This window comes from Corvus cornix, chromosome 3 (genome assembly GCF_000738735.6).
Source record: "Corvus cornix cornix isolate S_Up_H32 chromosome 3, ASM73873v5, whole genome shotgun sequence".
Taxonomy (NCBI): Eukaryota; Metazoa; Chordata; class Aves; order Passeriformes; family Corvidae; genus Corvus; species Corvus cornix.
This window is the reverse complement of record NC_047056.1, coordinates 16191520-16214126: the sequence shown is the minus strand read 5'-3', so window position 1 is coordinate 16214126 and position 22607 is coordinate 16191520. Positions and strand designations below refer to the sequence as shown.

At 38.3% G+C, this 22607-nt stretch overlaps 1 protein-coding gene across 31 annotated transcripts in view; it reads left to right on the top strand.

Moving 5' to 3' along the window:
* Positions 1 to 22607, top strand: part of NRXN1 (neurexin 1) — a 674580-nt gene that overhangs the window by 380607 nt on the left and 271366 nt on the right. The gene's annotated exons all lie outside the window — the stretch shown is intronic.

Below are 22607 nucleotides of genomic sequence, written 5' to 3'. Positions count from 1 at the left end.
ATTTCCATACAAAGCGGAGAATGGGAGGTGTTAATGTCATCAATATGCATTTGTATTTTGGATATTCATAATTTTTGTAAATAAAAAGCTTTGTGTTTTCTGGGATGGGGGCCCTGTGTCTTAGGGAGCTATCCCACACAGAGCCTGGTGCCAAATAAAACATAAAAACTTTCTAACTCTAAACTGTTAGAGAGTTTTGGTCCGTCTCAGTTGGATATCGATATTAGATCGATATTCATATTTTGGTAAATCAATTGGTCAGATAGCTGAATGTGGAAATCATTTGGAAAGAGGAAAATTAAAGCAGAGATGGGGAAGTTAAACAAAGAATGAGCATCTAGGTCAGAAGGTAATGAGTTTTCTGTTCTAGTCCTTAATACCATCTTTACTTGTTTGATACAGGCTGTCTTTTCTCTGGCTGAATCTCTTCTGCACTCTCCTTAAACGCTGTGATCAACCCTGCCTAAACACAGTCACTTTTCAGTGATTAGCTTTCTGTAGGAAACTCTTGCCAATAATCACAGTTAATATCCTTTCTCCCTCATCCAGCTTTAAACACAAGGTCTTTTTGATCTTTTTGCTTAGACAGTTTTCACCTGCAGAGAGACAGACCTTCTGCCAGCAAATACTACTAAGGCTGATTACAAATCTCTATTGTGCTCATTGTCCATGAAAAACTTCTTTGGTGAGCTAATTTGGTTTGTGCTTAATTTTTACAGTCTTCAGTGCCTTCAGTGCCGCTCTGGCTGTTCCTTTGTCATAGAATCATAGAATGGTTTGTGTTGGAAGGGATCTTGAAGATCATCTTGTTCACCTGTGGGAACTGCCCTGTGGGCAGGGGCACCTTTCACTAAACCAGGTAGCCCAGAACCCCATCCAGCCCAGCCTTGAGCACTCCCAGGGATGGGGCATCCACAACTTCCCTAGGTAACCTGTGCCAGTGCCTCACCACCCTCACAGTAAAGAATTTTTTTCCTAGCATCTAATAGATGCTATATAGAGACCTATCTAGAAAGATTATGGCTGTAAGGTGACGTGTATGATTAGCATTTTTATCTTGAAATGTATATAGGTTTGTCCTGATCTCTAGCTCTATTAAAAAAAAAGTATGAATTTTTAAATTATTACCACTCATTATCCATTTTTCATGATCATTTGACTTCTGAAATCTGTAATTGGTTTATCAATGACATACATATTATAGCTTGAAAGAGAAACACCTCTAAGATTATCAAAGATGACAAGTGTTTAAAAAATTGATAAGCAAGTTTAATAACCTGCTTCATTAAGTAGAAACAGAAATTAATCTGCAGAGATGTTTACATTCAAAAAGAGCAAGTCAGTTGCTCAGTGATTTTTTTTTTTTTTTAAATTATAACAAATCTATTTCCAAATGAAGCAGTTTCTTTGGCTGTCTATCTCCCAGTTGCACAGAAGGGTAGTGATCAGTACAATGAGATAAATCAAACAGTAGAGGAAATGTGCCATTTTCCAAGTTACTGCCAATTATTGTTACTTCTTTCTGAGTTACAGGGTCTCCTGGATTCCTCTAAAGACCCTTTTGGAAGTTTAACAGTGAAAATCAAGATTTGGTGACTTATAGTAGAACAAACCATCAATTTCTAAGTTGCTACTGAGCAACAAACACCAAAAGAAAACATTTTTCCTGGTTTTTTTAACTTAACAGATTTACCTCTCCCATGTTTTTCAAGCTCTTGTTGCCAAACGATCAAAGTTCCAAGGGTAACCAGGGCTATTTCTTGGAAGCTTTCAGATCAGAGGCAACTTAAATAAGCACTGGCAATCACACAGAAAATATGGTGTCATTAATTGTGACAACTTAGCTCTGAAATGCATTTTTGATGCTTTTTGGAATGAATTGTTCTGGAGCTTTTAAAATATTATGATGTCATGCAAACAAAGTCATCCTTGTTAATACTCTTGAGTTTGTCTTCTAATCTTAGTTTTCCAGATACCAAATAATTTCTCTTCTAATGTTTTTTTTTGCTACTACTGAGAGATTCATCAAGGTTCATCATGAAGTTCCCAAACCTCACCTTTCAGTGGCTTGGCTTTCTATATACCATATATATGCCATATACCTCCCAAACTTGATTTCTATTTATAAGCTTGCTAAATTTTCAGTTTGTCCTTGCAGTTTTGTCTTACTTTTAGGCTTCTTTAGAGCAGACAGCTCCCTGGATCAGAAGTGTTGTACCACATGCATCAGGCAGCATTAAGACCAGACAATTAAGTGCTGCTGAGTAGAATATCTTCTTTATTATTACACATCAGCTTTTTAATCCCTTCTAGCAATGATTCTGATGATTATTTTATATTTATACTATACCTATAAAAATGCACTATTGTTCCTCAGCTTTGCTACATGCCTTGTTTTTATAAGGCATTCTTGACTGTCACTTGCTGTGTCCTGTCAGAGAAAAGAATGTCACCAAGATTGAGAGGACTGAGAGTGGCTCCCAGTTCCTCTAATAACTCTCTGAAAACTTATATGCCAGGTTTAGGGAAATGGCTTGCAAGTTACTGAGAGTAACCAGAGTTAGACCATTTTTTTTTAGAGGAAACAAAGTCTTCAAACTTTTAAGTTTGAAGAGGTAGATGAGGAGAAAACACCATCAAGATAAAGAAATAAGAGAATTTTTATCGTGTGGAAATGCATCTGGTCTTAAAAATTAGTTACAGGTGGATCAGAGTTGCTAAGGGAATGGGTAATTAGTAGTTGGTGGGGGGTGGGATTGTGTTTTGTTTTGATTTTTTTTAACATGTGTTTGATTTCTGGAATGGAGTTTCATGCTGCTACATTGTGATTACCAGATACTTCTGCTCGGAGCTTGAATTACTGTCATTTATAAAAAGCTCTGTGGGGAGCACTGAGCCTCTGGTCTTAGGCATTTACCCAATATCCCCAGGAAACCAAAGCTCAGGCGCTGGAACCCAGGCCTTAATTACACAAGATACTTCCATGAGCAAACTGAAGGTATGTCAAGGAATATTTTAGAATTCAAGAGCAGGTTAAACTATCTGAGTAGACACAGTTTTAGATCCCTTCAGTGCACTCTGCATTAATCACTCCTCATTCTCTAGCTTTCCCCTGTCCTGAAGGCTCTCTGATGTATTCTGGGATGTCCCAGGTTTTGCTGTGTTTCTTTGCTTGTATCTGCTGTCTTACCTGCTACTTTCATAAGCTTTTATAAGCTTTCAAACTTTCTGTTATTGTCTTCTTCCAAGTTTGTACTGAAAGCTGTTTCTGATGAAAAGCAGAAAAGGGACAGTACCAGGTCATATACCAGGCTATTTAAGCACTTGTTCTTTCAGCTTTGTATGTTACAATTAAGGAATCCCTATTAAAAACCCCACAAACAAACAAAACCAAATAACTAGCTAATACATAAAGAAAAGAAATCATAAAATCATAAAAATAGGTCAGTAATGCATGGATCTCTGTGTGAGTGGAATCTATTCAAGTATTGTAAAATGGTATTTCATGCAAGTTTAATGTAGTTTTTAAAACGACTTTTAAAAAGGTGTTAAAACAATTGTCTTCTTTTATCTTTCATGAATGAAAGGAAACTTCATTATGGTTAATGTGAAATAATGACAAGCAATGACAAAAATACTCATGCTTTCTAAGGGTTTAATGATATAGTTCTTGATAATTCTGCTTCCTGTAGTGTTTTAGTGCTTGTGGGAGGATTTATCCGTAGCGTATTTTGACTAGTACTGTTTTTCCATGCAAAAGAATAATACAGTACAATTAATTCCTTACCCTGATCTTTTCTCTCCATTAGTAATTTTCTGGATTTACTTACAGAAGTAAAATCAAAAGCAGTAAAAATGGGTTTGGAGTTTGTTTGTTTCATAGTTTTACAACACAACCTAGTTAAGCAAATCTTTATTCTGAAATTTTGGTCACCATTGTTTTGCACTGTGATATATTCAACAATATCAGCAGGACATACCTAAACCAAAAGAGAAAAGGTCATAAAAGTAGATGTGAACATATAAAACAGAGGAAGAGGAGGAGAGCAATATCATGTGCACTGGAATATCACACATACTGACTGTGCAACAATCACAAAATGTGCATGCAGCATGTTACATACAAACCACTTTCAAAATCGTGGGTCTGTCTATATGAGTAAAGTTTTGAACTCATAAAAAAAATTCCTTTTCAGGAATGTTCTTAGTTCTTCAACTTTATTTATTGGAGTTTAAATGTATTGTACAAGTACAAATCTTTTTATAGACACTGCAACAGATGGTCAAACACCATGTTACCTACAATTATATCCCAAATTAGTGTGGTTGGTTATATCATCAAAGACAATAAAGGAACAAATGTTCACAAATAAACCCGAACCATCAAAGGTCCAACCTACTCTGCAGAACTCCAGTTGGCCGTGTGAACTCCAGAATATACACCTTGTGCTTACAAACTCTGCAAAGTCTGTCAGGTGAAGGCAGGGGTTAGAGATCCTCTCAGCTGAAACAATTCATTGGTTTGTGTAGAGGTGTTTAATTCACATCAGCGAAAATGATGCAATATTCGTTTTTTAAATCACAGCTTTTAAAAAGCTTCTTTCTAAAGCAGAGTTTTTGAAACCTTTAAAGTAGAACAAAATCTAAAATCATAAAATACTAAGTGTTTTCATTTGTCTGGGAAAAAAGGGTTTGGAGAAACCACAACAACTATTTCTTTTGGCTTTGGAAAAGAGCCAGCAAGTCTATTATTTGTTCAATTCTACTCGCAGCTACAGAAAATAGGCCTAAATTCCATATGGCTGCAGAAGGAAATGCTGCTTCAAAGGTGGGTACTCTTGATCAGAGATATATCATGATAGTCTTTCCAACAGGTAGTCAGGATACTCAGAGTTGGCCTCATTAGGGGGAACTTACACAGTCAAACCAGGACTTAATAGCACCTACATCAGTCTGTGGAGAAAGTGGGAAAGGAGGTGGCTACAGCAGCCCTCATCTTTTCCCAAGTAATTCCTCCCAAGGTTATTACAGGTTGCTTGGCTGATAAAAGGATGCCTCACATTTCACCTCTGTGACGCCGACTGAGTCAAACTCTGTCGCTCCTGTTCCGGTTATCTGGTACCTTAGCCAGATAAATGTATCCTCCTGGATAGCTTCCTTTGACACCAGTGATATGGCTTCCATTGTTGCTCTAAAACAAATCACACTCAATCTTGGAACCCTAATTCACATAGGTAGAGATTAGACTTGACCCATTGTTTTGGCTTTTTAAGCACTTGCCTTTGTATCTATTGTCTGTCAAGTTTTTCAGAGTTATTCAGTATCAGCTGCCTGAAGTGGCTCGTTAAAATTTGTGTGTGTTTGTGTGTCTGACTTGGAGGGAATGGAACCCAAGAGAAATACTTTCATATTACCTCTTAAAACAAGCACAGAAATAAGAAATTATTAACTGCTTAGTCTTCCTCTTTGTCTATATGCATTACAAGTCCCTCAGCACCAAGGTTTGATATTTATTGTTGGTTTGTTTGATATTTATTGTTCATAGTTGATATCTGGTAAAATATTTTACAGTACAAGCTCACTGATTCCTTAATTCAAAAATTCCTTGGAATGCACAATGTTCTTGACTGGTTTGCAATTATTTGAATATTTTCAAATATCATTAAAATTAACAGGACTGCTTTGAAAAATGCTATTAGAAATAACATATGCCCTTTTAAGAGAGCTATTGTTTATTATTTGTGCATGCTGTTTATATTATTTTAGCCTTCAGCATCACTAATTGAATTGCAGGTGAACCTTGCTTTCACTTTTGCTTTTATTATATATATTCTGCATTTACTTACAGTAGAAAAAAGAAAGCTAATTGAGGAGAGGGGAGGGAAATCCTTTTCCCTCCTTCTTTTGGGGAGGAATAGCCAAGATGCTGGTGCTAATTCTAGGCAGCATGGAGCACATTCTAGCTTAATTCTGTATGCATGTTTGCCAGTGTAATTATCATCAGCACTGGTGTCACTGGCTCTGTATGAGAATTAGAATGAGAGCAGGTACAAGAAAGACAGAAGGACTGAATGGCAAATAAGCCCATCTTACTTGACAAATGAAAGCTCCTAATTTTTCAGAAACATCACAAGAGAGCTTTGGTGAAACAGCTAATAGATTAATGGAATGAATCAGGAACAAAATTTTTAAGTACAGATGTTCTTACGGGATAAATCAGACTTACCAGGCTTAAAATGGTGACTCTAGCCTGAATGTCCTCTACCCAAAAGTTGTGCAAAGCACTGAAAGACATCAGATGGGAATGTCCATCAATACCTCTTCCACCAAAACCCTGCTGAGAAGTGCTGCAGAGTTTCTTGTCCCTCCCTCTTTACTGGCTGGCATGACTCCATTAAGTCTCTTGCATGCACAGTCTGCTATCCTGCAGTGGTGATGGAAAACAGAACTGGAGAGTTATGCTGTTCCCTGTGTGATCCTTCTGAGCTTATTCACAATCCCTTGTATCTCATGTGACAGAGGAGGAGAGCACTGCTTTGCTGATGGAATAACACTGATGAATTCAGTAACAGGAGCTTTGCAGTGCAAAAAGCAACAGTTAGTTAATCTCATTGTGACCACATTTATCATTGGGCTCCAACTCCTTAATAGTCTACAGCCATTTATCAGATGGTTCCATGATGTTAAAATACCACATGCATTTATTAGAAAGTTTCTTAGCACAATTTGTAAGCCTCAGACTCGTGGAGGGGCTACACACTCAAATGTAAATCTAAGGCTATAATCTCCAAATGGTTTGCTGTGATTTCTAAACATGTGAAGCAACTTGGGTTGATTTTTCCTTTCCAAGTGAAAAGTAGAATGCTTTCCTTGTTGTTTGAACTGAGACCAGGGGATTCTTGCCTATTCCATCTGCCTTTCACCCTACTACATTTTCAGAGTTATAGGTGTCATTCAGAGTATACGTGTCATTCTCCATGGAGGATTGTGGAACTGCATCAGTTTATGCAATAATTGTGTGGCTTATACTACTTCATGTTGTTGTAAATGAATAAGTGAGAGGTTCCTGAAATCAAAGCTTGCAAAACTTTAAAAAGAGCAGGTGGAGGGGAGAAACATATGGATGCAATTATAGATCCTATCAACAGTTCTAATCTGCTAGCAATATTGTTACCTGTTATCCACTCTAAAGATTAAAAAAAAAAAAGTAAAAAAAAATAGTCATACCTGTTCTGAAAACATAATTTCATAGAGTTAATTATGTGATAGTGGGTCTGGATGCCTAAAGCATACTATAGATATTTCAGAAAGCTTCAACAAAGCATGTATTTTGTAAAGGGGACCTGGCCCATCCTAAGTAGCCCATAATTGTTTAGCTAAAGTCTTTCTAAAAATGCCTGCTTTTTTATTTAGCAAATTACTCATGAATATGAGATTACTTCAATATTTATTGCCTTCATCAGGAAAGGATATGAGCAGAAGCTTTCTTGGGGACTGTTGCTAACCTCTGAACTGTTGCAAAGGATACAGAAACCCAAATATAGAGCTTTATTTTTGTTCTCTTTCCTGCATGCAGGCAAACAAGTGTACACACACACACCCCCCACTCACACTCTTTGTCCTTCACATTTCATTTCCCCATGCTCTCTTTTATAGCTATAGTAATCTGCCCAGCAGTCAATATTCCCCATGCTGGCTGGATGAACTGCTAGGAAGGAGAGAAGCTTGCATCCCAGCTGTACTGCTGTGGCAGTGGTTTTGTTGTCATTTTTAAAGGGTTTGTTTGCTTTTAGTTTGGTTTTGTGTTAGCTTTCTTCTTCTTTTTTTTTTTTTTTTTTTTTTTTTTTTTTTTTTTTTTTTTTTTTTAACACGATCCACTGGAAAATGTATTTGGAGAGAAAAGCAACCTGTAATGATGTTCTGTTTAAACCAGTGATGCTTGGCTTACTGAAAACCAGGAGGAAAATAATGACATGAAAATTGTCCTTGTTCAGGAGCAGTAAGCAAAGATTATATATAATTGCACAGTTATGAATCACTGAAACTGCATAGTTTTTCATGCAACTTGGCAAAAATTCAAGCTCCCTATGTATAAGAAATCAGGATCAGAACACTTTTAGAAAAAAAATAATTAATTTCTTTAACTTTGTGTGTTCTGGGATAAAACACAGTAACTTTGATCTTTTCATTTGAAATATATTCCATTTCAGTCCTGAAGCTTTTCTGAAATGTGATGGAAAAAGCTTTCCTTTCCTTTCCAAGAAGAGCAGCACTAAATTTAAACATCCATTTCATAAGTATATAGGGGATGAAATAATTGTGTATTACCAGATTTTGCTGTTGTGTATTCTGCAGTTGCTTGGATCCATTGTTAGAATTAGAGTCTGGTAAGTAAAATGTTCCTAGCTTCAATTTTCTAATGTATTATGAATTTCTGTTTTGGGGTCCCGCTACTTTTCACTCTTTTGTTCTGTATTCTGCACATTCTCCTCAGTACTCCTTCCATATTCCCTGGATGTTTTGATGGCCTCCTATTGGATAGGTTTTTCACTTTCTTCTAATGATGCTGATTCTTGAATGTGATGGGTATAACATTGCAGCTGTGAATTTGGTTAGATAATAAGGAGGTTTATTTTTATCCAACCGTTCTCATTTTTTTAACACAATTCTTGCATTATTTAGATGCTTTATATTTTCTAGATGTATTGTCCTGCTGAAGTATCTGGAATAGAAGCGTAGATTAATTGTTTTAAAATCTGTATTCAGATTAGTAGAGAAAAGTGCTATGAAGCAGGAAGGTATTGCAAAAGGTGTGAGAAAAGACTCACATCCTTGAAAAGTATATTCTGAGAGAATGGTCTTGACTGGAAATGCAGCTATCAGCAGTGAAGGAGTGAGCTACAACAGGTTTATTTTCAAGTTGTGAAGATTCAGTTACAATATGGATCAAGGAAAACTGTTTCTTTGAAGAACAGTGGACAGGGAATTACTGACAAGAGAGTATCCTGTGAAAAGAAATTCGATAGTCATGATGATCTCTAATGAATTTAATAAATGAGGGACAAATCTTGAGATACTTTACATACCAGTAAAAAGGCAAAGTTCTTTCTCCTAAGCGATTTGTAAGTAGAGGAACTTGCTCTGGAGATTTCTCTCACTCTTCACATCAGTGCAAATTACCAGGGAGAAAAAGAAGAAATTACAAATACTAGGAGACATCAAGGATGTAACATGGAAATTTACAGAGACATAACTTTGGGAAGGGACAGGGTATTTCTATTCCTTCCTATCCTCAGCAGCAATAGATCATAACCCCAACCCTCTGCTGTGTTGACACTACAGTTTTCTCCCTCACAACCATTGCAAGCAAATTTTACTCTAGCTTTTAACTGACATTTTGAAGTGAGTTCTTTAAATCATGTTTTAGTTGACCCTTGAAAGATTCATGCACAGTTGTCCAAATCTGGACAAGCACTGAATGCTTCCTCATTTAGTACATGTAAGTGGCTCCAGGAAATTTCAAATAGGACACCACAATATCCAACTCTCTGAACCACTCAGAGATGTAAAAACATTTACAGGATGATGTGGAGAATATTGTTCACTAAAACATTGTAATTCAGTAAAGAATTAAAATTGCTTCAACTGGAAGTTTCAAAGCATGACTGGAAGTTAAATCCCATGAGAATAGACTATTTAATGAATACTATAGAGCCCACTGAGTCCAGGAGCAGGACCATGTTTGAATCTCATGGATGTTATGTAATAGTTAATAACATGGTCCAACTTTAGGAAATAAGGTGTAACACTTTTGTCAGTGTTAAAAAGTTAAAGGGAAACACACACATGGAGATAGGTATATAGATACATAGATATAGATGATATAGATAGATATAGATATCACAGGGTATTGCAAAACACAAGTAGATGGTGCAACTCCTTTTCTTTTCATCTAAAATCTTTGTGCTTGATGAATTTTCCTCTTTCTTGAATTCATTTGATCTTGTTTTGTGATCTAATAGAGGAATTTATGGCACAGTGAGATTTGCTTTCTTATTAATTCGTTTATTATTGGCTTAGGTAAGGTTGGTTATTGTTGTCTTCTACATCAAACAGGCAAATAGACCTGTCATCTCTAGTAACATCACATGAGGCAAAAAAAGGGTGTGGATAAGAAATTTCCTCCTACTTATTTCTGTACCAACTTGGGCAAGGGGAGGCCTAAAAGAGAATATTTTTATTTCTGCGGTTTAACAATTTCCAGCAAAAATGATTGCATGCAGGAGTGCATTTAAAGATGAAAGGGAGTGCAGGACATTGTCCCAGTGCTGAAAAGGTAATAAATTATATTTGAGTAGTTCTAGGAAGACTGTGCTGTTCTGAAGTAATTCTAATAGTGAAGACTCCACCATCTTCTAGGTGATCTTTTATAGCACCTTACCATCCTCACTGTTGAGAAGGTTTTTGCAATATCTACCATGAATCTTAATTGCTGCAATTTAGCACATTTATTTCTGTCCTGTCCATCACTGTGATTGAGAACAGGTGATTTCCTTGTTCTTTAGAAACAGCCTTTCATGCATTTGAAAGCTATTATCATTTTCAATCTCAGTTGTCTCCTTTCTAGCCTAATTCTTTCAAGCTTTATTGAAGCCCATGTTCCCTAGACTCTGGTCATGTTGCTCTCCTCACATTTTTCCCAATAGGATTGTGTCTTCCTGGGGTGTAATGTCCAAATTTGTACCTGTATTCTTGCTGAGGCTTTATTAATGCTGAGCTGAAGGGGAGAATTGCTTCCCATTTTTGCAGGCTCTGCTTGTGTTTGTGCGCTCCGATATGCTGTGAGCAGATGTCGACTCACGGTGTCACCCTGAACCACATTCAAGCACGGAGGCTCACACTAAAACCAGGCAACTGAAGGGAGAAGGAGTTCCAGACATTTCACCCTGCCACATATCTGTTAGACAAATTTGATAAAGTTTTATTGGAGATTAATCTGCTGGAAAAGATAGGGGAGAAAGAAGTTCCTGTTTGCGACAAGAGATCAGTGATCAACATTTACTGATTTCAGAGTGCTTGAGTCATCCCCTTCACCAACAACAGGAAATATGATAATCTTTTTTGTCAGGAGAGAAATATGCATTGCAGATTAGTGGCTGGATTTGTGTTAATGCTCTCGGTTTTCTCACTCCTTGTGTTGGTAGTCATTCAGGTCAGAAAGTTTCCTAATGAGGTTTATGTGTCTGTGGTTAAAGACTGATGAAATAATCTGCTGATCTCATCACTGTGACCAAAAACCTCAGTGGTACAATAGTTTTTCCTTTTCATACAAAGAGATTAAATTAGAGAGTCTAAATAAATTAACAAAAACTTAACTGTTGTTTACCACCTGGGTCCGTACTGAGCAATGACACAGGAATTCCCTGCTGCTAGTCACATTTACAACATTTACATTGCAAAGTGTACTGGAAAGGAATAAGCAAACTTCTTCAAATGCATAATTAGAATTTTCCTTCTGGAAAACTAATCTTGTGAATCTGCTTATTTCTGAGCTTCTTTAGTAGAATGAAGCCTTTACTGTATTGCTTGCACATTATAAATCTCCTTTGGTGAAAAAAATGAAAGAAATGCAAACTAAGAGGGATGCATTTTATAGACAAAACAACTTTTTCATATACTGAGTTGTATAATTGAAGCCCATCTTGACTAGAGAAGTTACTTTAGAAGTTTTTAAGGTTGTAAGCTATTTCCCCCTGTGAAATTCAATAGCTCATTACCAGTTAAATATCATTATATTATACTGTATATAGATCCAGTGTTCTGGAAGAATTCCACCAGAAGCAAATGTACTTGTGGGATATCCTCTATAGCTAATGGATATTTATTTTAATGGCATAAACATTGCTTTAAATCTCTTTCTGCATTAATGATAAATTGATCATTAGTGCAAAGTAGGTGAGAATTGAAAATGGCTTCTAAAAATTTATAGCTCATATTGATTTTGCTGGAATATTTCAGCAATATGGCAGAGCCCAGGCCTCTGACTTGGGTAAATTCCATTTGGGTCAGTGGGGTGTTTGCTGAAACAATCTGTCCTTCAACCCTCACTTTGTGGGTTTTGACCACTGTGTGCATTTTGGAGCTCAAAAATGCATGGCAACACAAGCATTGCTCTTGCATGTGCTCTAATTCATAAACCTTTGTGTGATTGGAATTTTGGCATAGATGTTCACTCTTAGCCAAAGGATTGTTGCTCGTTGTCCCACGCAATGCAAGTGCATCAAGGGTAAGAGTTTTATTGAGTGAAATGCCCTGATTTGAGTTACAAGAATTAACTAATATTAGGTTCAGAGGTCTCTCCGAAAAGAAAGTATTTGAAAGAAGATTTGTTCAATCCCAACTGAAAAATAGCAATAAAGAAAAAGCATTTAACTTTTTTAAACTAAGACCATAAAATTTATGAAAGGGAACATAATTTTAAAAATGAAGTAATTTTTAAAAATGTGATTCTTTAATTTTCATAATGTTCCCTTTATTTCTCACTACAAATAATTTGAGAGCATTTCATGTTACCAAATTTAAAAAAAAAAAAAAGACTGTAAGTCTTTTCTTGGTTCCACTGCTTTTGCTGCTTTATGAAGTGCTTTGATATATCTGGATGAGAAGAACTACACCAGTACTAAGCTTTTTTTAAACAAAGCAGCCACAAATCAGTAGTATATACTGTACCAACTCCTCTAACAAAACAGCACTTCTGCGAGAGGCAGGGATATGGAAAAAATGTGATAATTCATATTATGTGATTGCCTTCCTCCAGTGCATGGCATAATTCTGATTGAAATTACTGGCAGTACTTTGTGTGCATCAAAGAAAAAACAGCTCCAGGAACTGACATCCTGTGAAATGTGGAAGTGCTATTATAGGCTGGTGGTTCAATACAGTGGTTTCTGAAACCTTCCTGATGAAACCCATAAGATTTTTCTGGGCAGTAATGCTCAACTCTGTAACCAAAGATGGTGAGCAGACCACCCATCTTTTCTATTCAAATTTATGATAGCTTTAGCATGTGCAAAGATTCAAAGAGTAGGTTTCAGACCATAATCCTTTTCAGGGACCTATTCTTCTCATTTTACTTGTTAGAAACAAAATTAGATCCAAGGGTGCTAAAAGAAAGCTGCTGGCTTTCTAAGCCTTTAAAAATATGTATGCATTGCACATTTTTTCTCTGAGTACATCTTTTATTATGCACTGAAATAAATAGGTAAAATTAGGCAAGTTTTGATAGAGCCATAAAATAGCAGCTGAGAAGTCCTGGATTTTCTTTCCTGTTACAGCCTGCTTTTAAAGATAAGCTGGTTGTGACTCTTCATTTTAATTACATAGCAGGCACTTTTCATTTTAGCTGGGAATTTTTTTAGATGTAATTCATTAAAAACTAAAACACAGGTATGAATAAAATTATTTTCTGTTTCCAGTCTCTTGATATTTGCAGCTGTTATTTGCATATATGCTAAGGAGAACAAGCTTGGCCAAGAAAGTTTCTTTACGGTGGTAATGTTTTCCCATACTAATTGTCCCTTTAAGCAAAGTTGATCAAATATTTACAGGATTTCCATCTATCTATGTATAAAAATTGAGGGAGGCCCACACTTCCATAGTTACAAACATTGGCATTCATCAGGAAGCAATCTCAAAGTGCTTTAAACAGAGCATTGGCTTTAAAGTTGCACTGAATATTCGTGTCAGAGCTTTATAGACACAAACTTGTAGGTGGAGAAGACTTAATCCTGCAATGTTCTGTTCAATAGCGCTGGAAGATTAAATCTTTTGGAACCTTTCAGCATTGGTGTGAAGGGTGTAATTCCACCAAGCCTTACTCTTGCAAATACCCTTTGTCTTTGGGACTGGTAACATTGACCCAGCTTGCCAATTGGCCATCAAATGCCAAATGCTTCATAGTGATTTGTCCAAGGCTGCATTTTGAAAAACTGTGGCAGAGGCAGGTGTGGAAGTTCCATGTTTTCCATACTACCGAAGAGAAGTGTAGGATTATGTTTTAGAGGAGGGGTGTGGTACCTCATCTGATAGTCTAGCCATCAATCATCACAACAGGTAATTCATATTACAGTGGCACTGGATGAGAGACATGCCAGTAAAACGCAGATAGTTGTCCCTACTTGAATGCTTCCCCAAAAGTCTGTCTATTTTCTATATTAGAATCCCCTATATTTGTCCTTAAGAAAAGAACAGAATGTGTATACTATCAGATATTCTCTCTCGTTAAGTTAATTACCTTTGGCTTCTGTAGTAGCTTAATTTTTCTTCCCCTATCAATAGGCCTGCTGAAAGAAGTACAACACAAAGGGCTTTATCTGTGTTATTGATTGGCTAGAAAGTGATGTGTTTGCGACTATTGGAGCTTCTCCAGTGCGTATTTATTTACATTGGGGGAAAAAAATCAGTATTACTTGGAAAAAAAACTAACTAAAACTTTCATTTAACATTACAAAAGAGAGTATTGCTTAATCCCTGAAGTAGGAAATTGCTTTTCTTCATGATCCATTGCTTTCATACTGTTTCTGGCTGCTGGTGCTGAAGGAAAGAAAAACTGTGTTCTCACTCTGTTTTCACTCTATCTATTTTCTTATGCTCTACAAAAAAAAAAAAAAAAAAAAGAAAGAGAAAAATTTGGCTGCTAATTTGTTGTTGAAGTAAATACAGGGAGGGGAGAGCCTGGATATGAAAAGATTTTTTGTCTCGAATGGGCATTTGCAAATATGGAAGCAGAGTAAAACTTTATGTGGAAATCTGAAAAGAGGAGATTAAGGATTTGAAGTAGTATATCAAAGCTGAAGTATATGAGCTATTGCTATTCTTTGAGACTTCGTTATGGTTTTATACCTAAATTCAGCAGCATGTTCCCAGAAGATGAATGTTGCTAAGGAATGTTTTTTTCTTGTGTTCTGATCTTGTACATATACAGAGAGAAAGAAAGTGGCAATTAGAAGCAAAAGGCATAGCCAGTTGAAAATGATGGTGTTCTGTTTCACCTTGCTTAAGACTCATTCTTTTTTGTTAAAAGCACCTATTGTTTTATTGCTTCTAATATGCACTACAAAAATACAGTGTGTTACAGCTCTGTGCTGGAAAACACAAATGGACTGTAACTAAAGAATGATTATTTAACTTTGGAAGTTACAGTGCTTAATTAATGATTCCCTGACATTGTCAGGACAGGTCACGGAATGGATTTTAGAGTAATTGTAAGTTACCAGCAGTGGTTTTAAGTTTCCCACCAGAAACAGCAGTAGAAGTTGTATTTTCTCTTTTCCTAACAGTGGTGTCTCCTGTTTCCTTTTTCATCTGATTGCTTTCTTGGTTTTTTAATCCATTTAGTCTTGCAAACCGTAATGAGAGGTTATGCCAGTAAAATAGCAGTCTGAATACCATTGTGATGGCAAGTTTTTGAGACTGGTATGTCACAGAAGAGGTACACGTAGGTTTTATTTTGAGTTTTAGCTTGTGCTAACTATATGAGGAAAGTAGCAAGACCACACCATATGCCCAATAAAAGCTTCATTAGAAAGGCATTAGTAGATTAATCCAACTTACTCTGTGGTTTATTTTATTTAGAATGTAATAAGGTAAGTTCATTAGTTTGCAGACTTAATGTTTTCTACTGTACCTCAAAGCAACTAGTAACAATTCCACTGAGATTCCCCAGATCTCTATAACACCTGTCAAGATAAACACATGGCTCTCTGGGGGAATCACCTTGGCAACATAACTGAGGGAATCTAGAAAAAAAGTAAGTCTTTCACACACAAAAGAGTGTTACACAGTCTAAACTTGATAAATGATTTTTCACATGCCTCCGAGGTCATATATCTCTTTAAGGTAGAAAAAATAGTGAAATCAATCTCTGAAGAACAAATATTTTGGAATGTACAATACTGCATCTGAAATGTATTTTAAAGAACTCGAAGGATGTAGAATAATTATGCAATTTGAATTGAGCCTCAGAAAGGCTCTCTGGAACCAGCAATTTAGTCTCCATCCCCCTAGGGCTAGTATATTAGATTACAAGGATTATTGTTGTGGCGGTATTTGTACCACTACATTTAAGATTAGGTCAGCATTTTCATTTTAAACCTGTATGTTCAGAGGTTCATAACTCAGCTATAGCAAATTTGCTTGGCATTACAAATGTGTTCTGCTCAATGGTGACACTTTTTCTGGAGGAAAGAAAAAAAAAGAAAGAAAGATGCTTAAAGCTAAATAAGTATTTGGACATTTTCAAGTTACGACTGCCAAAAGTTCATGTCATCTTCTTGCAACTCTGCTTTTTAGATTCAGTTCTTTCTACAGCTGACTTGTAGCACTACTGCTGTCTGGAGTCTAAAGAAATGTATTGCACTGGAGAAAGAGTAGATGGCTGTACCTTATCCCTGTCTTTGCCGAGATTGTAGTAGGACTAACGCAATCAAGGAAGGCAGGAGGTGGAACTTCATTGTACATCCTCTTCTCAGCCAAGGCCGGAAAAGTGAGGGGTGTTGTGTGATGTTCATGACTCATAATGGGTGATATCTTAGAAGTTCTGTCAGGAAAACCTGTTTAAAAATGCACTCCTGACTTTAGGTGCCCCACAAACATCATGTAGCGCTCTCTTGGCTACCAGTGAGCTTCCCACAAAAACAAACAAACAAACCAATCAACTTTACATTGCAAGGTCTTTAAACTCAATTTCCCCATTTTGTGGCTGTTGCACTATGAGTCTATTGTGAGCTTTCCTTGACATGGCATTTAATATCTCAGTTATTGTGCGTGGTAAACAATATCAAGGACTGCAAACAACTCTGTAATACACACACTTCTCCTATTTCTGGAGGCCTTTATCAACAAATAGGCTTTGCATATGCTTCGTGTGCTTGTACTGGATACAAAAAAGCACAATACTGGGTTCTTTTATTGGCATTTCTCATCAAACTTCTTGGTGACTAACTTACAACCTATTTTTGTGGTGGCTTTTTTTTTGTCCCTAGCTGGGGTATTTGCTAAGGAGTTCAAATCAGTAGCATTCAAGCTGTACCAGGGATCTCTCTTTTCTGCGGCAATGCAGTGCCAGTTCCTGCAGCAGCACTGGGAGAAATCAGAGAGACTTTTGCAGGTTCTGCTGCAGCAGCCTAGTTGCCCATAGAATTAACCACTCATGTGGTAGGCCAGAGAGAACATGGCTACAGAGCGTTTGCTACAGGACTACAAATCTCTCAAATGCCTCTATGTACACGCAGGTGGACTTGGCCTTAATTCCTGTGGCTTTAGGTTGGAGTCAAAATGGGAATGTATACAAAGTGTTAGAACTCTTTGTGAGAAGTTAAACCAAAAAAAAAGAAAAGAAAATACGACATTAAGTGGCATCGCAGCACCAGGAGCCAGCAAAAGGCAGCCCCAGTGGATTCTGAGCCATCCTCCTCAAGCCAGGTCAAATCAGGGCTAACTCAAGTAAGGATGAACAGACCTGGAAAAGTGCCCAGATGACTTATGGACCGACCAAGAGGGACCTTCTCTCCAAAGTCAACATTCCCCATTGGAAAATGTTCTCCACAAGCCCTTTCGGTTCTAAATTGAAAAGATCTGGCTTATGTGCATGGCTTCAATGAAATGAAACAAAATGGAAATCAGCTTGCTTTTGACAGCAAGGAATAGAGGGAAAGAAATTACTTTATACACACAGAGTCAAGAAACATTTATTATGAAGATTTAAGCCTATCTGGATGGACAGAAAGACTTATTAACTGTACCAGGATTTGTTTTGAACTATGCATAGTGAGAGAATAGCTGCACTACAGAGAAAGCAGCCTAGTATTTCCTTTGTCAGCTCCCCTTTATTACACAAGTACCAAAATTTCGAATTTCTGTGCATTTTATGGCTGCACAAATACTCCATCCATCCCCCTAGAATAATATTTTTTACCTTCCAAGTCTTCAAGTACTTCATATGATAACGTTTATTGGCTTAAATGGTTTCTGCCCTAGGTTATGTAGGGTTAGGACACAAACTGGACATGGATGACAGGCCTTGGTTCAGTATCTTGCAACTAACTGGCTTTTGAAAGGAACATTCTCTGCTGTTTAAAAAAAGAAAGTTACACCCTCCAATGTTATCAGACATCAGTAAAAGTACTGGGAGCTACAATGTATAGGTCAGTAAATTAAGCAGCGCTTATAGTGGGAAGAGGAAACATTAGCTTGACTCTTTTATTCTCTAAGCCTCTGTCTGGGCTGTATAAACATAAATTCTGCTCTGTTTAATTGTAATCACAAATGTCCATGTGTTTTCAAATTAAGGGAGAGTCCAAGCCTAGCAGTGGGGAAAACATGTAACATAAAACACAGGTAGTGTGTTAAAGCTGTGCATAATTAATTATGTAGTATTCCTGTAATACAGTTACAGATTTGTGGAGGTGTTTTGGATTGGGTTTTTGTTGGTTTTTTTTTGTTTTGTTTTGTTGTTTTGTTTTGGTTTTTTTTGCTGAACAGCACTTGAGCTTCAGGAGTTTAAGAGTGGATGTTGCTACACTAAGTGCAGCATTAACTAGAGGTGGCCAGAGGAGACTGGTTGCATAAGGTGGCACTTAACCAAAAGGACGCCTGAATTTAACTGACAGCTTCTGCTGGCCTAAGGCATGGTCTGCACTTCAGTTTTGCTGGTGTTGCTGAAGTTGTCCATCTTAGCTGATCTGTCTGTACCATTGCAGAGAGATGTGGTCATACCAGCAAGAAGTATCTGATTTTGTTTGAGGAAGTGATGTAAACTATATTCATGGGTGTACTTTTTTTGTTTGTATGAATTTTCTTTGGGAGCATTTGGTGTTATAGCATAATGGCACTGGAAGAAATCAGGGAAAGATGTGTTCTCACAGTTAAGGATATTCTTGCTCAAAAATTTAGGAGCCTACTGGTATTAAGAGTTCATTTGGTGGAAATACTTTGATTAAAAGTCACATTTACTACCAATGTGAACTGCACAGGGTAAGTGTTAAATGGGACTAACTTCACTGAGATAAGTTGTTGAGATACGAAAAACTACCTTGAACCCTACAGTTCATTTTCACACTTTATTTGCTATGCCTGCAGTGGAACATTTATTTGTTTACACAAACTCTTGTTTGTTGCCTTCTTTTGTACCATTTCTTCCTTCTTTGAGTGAACCTCCATAGACATACCAGCATGTTGATTGTGTTGGGAGTACAATTCTGTGTCCTTGGGGATTAAAACCAGGTTATTTCAACTTCAGTTAGTCCTCAGATAACAAAAATTCATACTCTTATGTCAGCAAGGGGTAAAAAAAGGCAATCATTTTAAATAAGAAATGCTGCTTACCTTTGGTTTTCATAGTGTTTACTTGCAGAAGCTTTTAACTGGTCATTAAAAAGCGTAACTCCAAGTGCCAAAACACCCAATTAAACTTTCTAAATAGGATCACAGAATCATGGAACTATTTAGGTTGGAAGAGACCCTTAAGATCACCACTAACCTAGAACTGTCAAGTCTGCCACTGAATCATGTCCCTAAGTGCCACATAGAATCCTGGAATGGTTTGGGTTGAAAGGGACCTCAAAGATGATCTCATTCCAAGCCCAGGCAGGGGCACTTCCCACTAGACCAGGTTGCTCAGAGCTCCATCCAACCTGGCCTTGAACACTTCCAGGGATGGGGCATCCACAGCTTCTCTGGGCACCCTGTGCCAGTGCCTCAGCACCCTCACAGTAAAGAATGTCTTCCCAATATCTAATCCAAATCTCTACAAGTCTTTTAAATACTTCCAGGAATGATTAATTCACCACTGCCCTGGGCAGCCTGTTCAAATGCTTGACAACACTTGCAGAAATTTTTCCAAATACCCAATCTAAACTTTCTCTGGAGTGACTTGAGGCCATTTCTTCTTGTTCTATCACTTGTTACTTGAGAAAAGAAACCGACACTCACCTGCAAGCTCCTTTAAATCAAAACATGCAAAACTTATAAGTATCTGACTAGCAGATACTTCAAATTGGAAAGAAGTGTTATTAGCTTGCTGAAAAAACAAGAAAAAAAATTAATCAGGAGATGATTTTACTTCCTGGAATGTCCTTATTTTGCCTTCCTGTCTCTCTCCATCTTGCTTTCATACACTTTCTTCTTCACCTTCCTGGTATTCTTTTAATTTTCAATCTTTTAATATTTTCTGCAAATCAGTTCTCTCCCATTTCTCACCCTTGCACTGCATTAGATCACCTTTCTCCCCCATGAAACTTAGATAGTCCTCTCTTGTTTGTGGTTCAGAGTGCAGAGCCAGAAAAATGTCAAATGTTGTTAAAATTAGAGCTGCTACACGCAAAGTGCTGATCACGTTGCCAGATCCAGAAAGGGATGCCTACTTAGAGGGCAGTCATCCCATTCACACTTTAATAGGGCACTTAAGTAAGAGCTAGATGCCTAAATAGTTTTGTGAAGATTTGGCCTTTGTGTACTCAACTCTTGGTTTGGATGCGCAGCAGCAAAACAATCCATTAATTTAACAGTCCCTAAGTAGCGTTTAATATCATAATGTAGCACCTAAAAATGACCCATTATAGTCTATCTGATGAGAAAAAACAACTTCTCTAAGTAGTCTCCAGGCACAGATTGAAACTAGAAACTTTAGTGGCAGTTGTGTATGTGCTCTGCATAAATAGTACATATTTAATAAAGTAGAGTGCTTAAAAACCCCTTTTATCTTCAGTAAAATATTAAATGAAGTACCTTGGAAGTACCTAAACATTTTATTCATTCGTCCTTGTTTTTTAAGCACTTTAGGCCTCCCTGGCACAGTAGATGGCAGATGGAGCAAGAATTTAGATTAAGGTACTCAAACTACAAAGATATCCAGCAATACAGAGTACTTACAGAAAGTCCTTCTGAATCCACACCGAAGTGTATCTTCAACCAAAGTGGAACAAATTGTGCTTGGGATGGAAAGGCAGGTTACACCTAATGGGGAATCCCTCAATGGGGATGGAGCCATGCTTTCCTGGATGCCAGCAGGGAAACTCCCACTGTAAGGCAGCACAATACAGCTCCCAATGGCAGCCTTGTAACAGCACAGACGAGCAAAGTCAGTCTAGACAGGATTTGCCAACTGAAATTTTATCTGAACAACTGCGTTGCCAACTGTATCATTACACGATTGGCAATACCAGCTTCCTATTTCAGAGGAGTGATAACAATTTTAAGTTCCTCGTCTGTAGGATGTCTAGAATCATTAAGAACAGTCAAGTTAACTACTGCCTGTTTCTAAAACAGCAGCAACATGTGAACAGTTTAATGAAAAACTGGTTCCAGTGACTGAAATATTTTGTTTCCCAAGTCAGATTGATAGAAAACCTAGTGGTATTTATGGATGAAATTTCTAACACATATTACTTGCATGAACAGGAAACATATATCAGGAGGTTTAATTTTATGAGAGCTGTCGAATCCAGGCTGACATTTCTTTAAGGTTTCATTCATTTTTTTCCTTCTTTCCCTAACTCTGAAACTTAGAGAATTTCTTGTCTTTTATTTTTTTTAGGAGGTGACAGTGCATGACAGTTGAAAGCTGATAGTTTGGAAAATTGGTGTTCCTTCTTTCACAAGCAGGCTTTTGGAGACAGGTTGGAAAAGTCACTGACTTCCACCTAAGCTGCCTTTCTCTCTGGAGAGCCGGGGGTGTTAGAGGGTGACTCCTGCCCCGCAGGGGTGCTGCCCCGGGCCAGGGAGGATGCGGGCTTCCTTCGGGGTGCGTGTCTGCCCTTCCACGGAGCGCAGAAAGAGCTCGGACTCTGGGACTGCTGCTCGCCTCACTGCATTAAGGCTTTGTTGTAATTTACCTCGGCGTCTTGGCAAAACTTCGGGTGCGGGATGCGACGCGTCCAGGTGGGCAGGGGTGTGACCAGCACCGCCCCCGGGTCAGGGCAGGAGTTGCCGCTTGCTCGCAGCTGCTCCGGGTGTTCGGGGTCCTTTCGTCGCTGTGTGAGGCCCCCGGCACGACCCCGCGGTGAAGGGCGTTTCTGTCGCCGGGGGGAGCGATCCGCCCTGGGCTGAGCGGAGCCGGGGCGAAACGCCTTTCTCGTTCCTCAACCTACGCAGCTGAGCAAAGGTTGCGACTTCCCTTCGCACCCGCGGGAATTAGCGCCTCGGCAAATTGCAGCGGTTTTCTTTTAAATTAACGCGAAATGTATAAAAAAACCCCATTCTCACGCCCACCGCTCGCCCTCTCGCTTTCACGCATCCGCACCCCGCACCCATGATCTCATGCTGCTGAAGGCATGGCACAAGATCTACGGCAGGCTGGGAGCGGGGGAGGGAGGGAGGCAGGGAGAGGAGGGCCGGGAGTGTGCGGCTCGCACACCCTGCTGTGCCCAGGTGCGGTACTGCAGGGGCTGCGCCTCCGCGCCCGGCTCCGGGGGGCGCAGGACCCGCCGCGGGGTGATAGGCTGGCCCTTAGAATACCGACCCTTGGCTTTTAAATGTGACAGCGGCTCCCACGGGCACCCTCGGCTCTGTGTGTGTGCGGGGGTGGTGGTGGTGTAGGGTAGCCTTCCCCC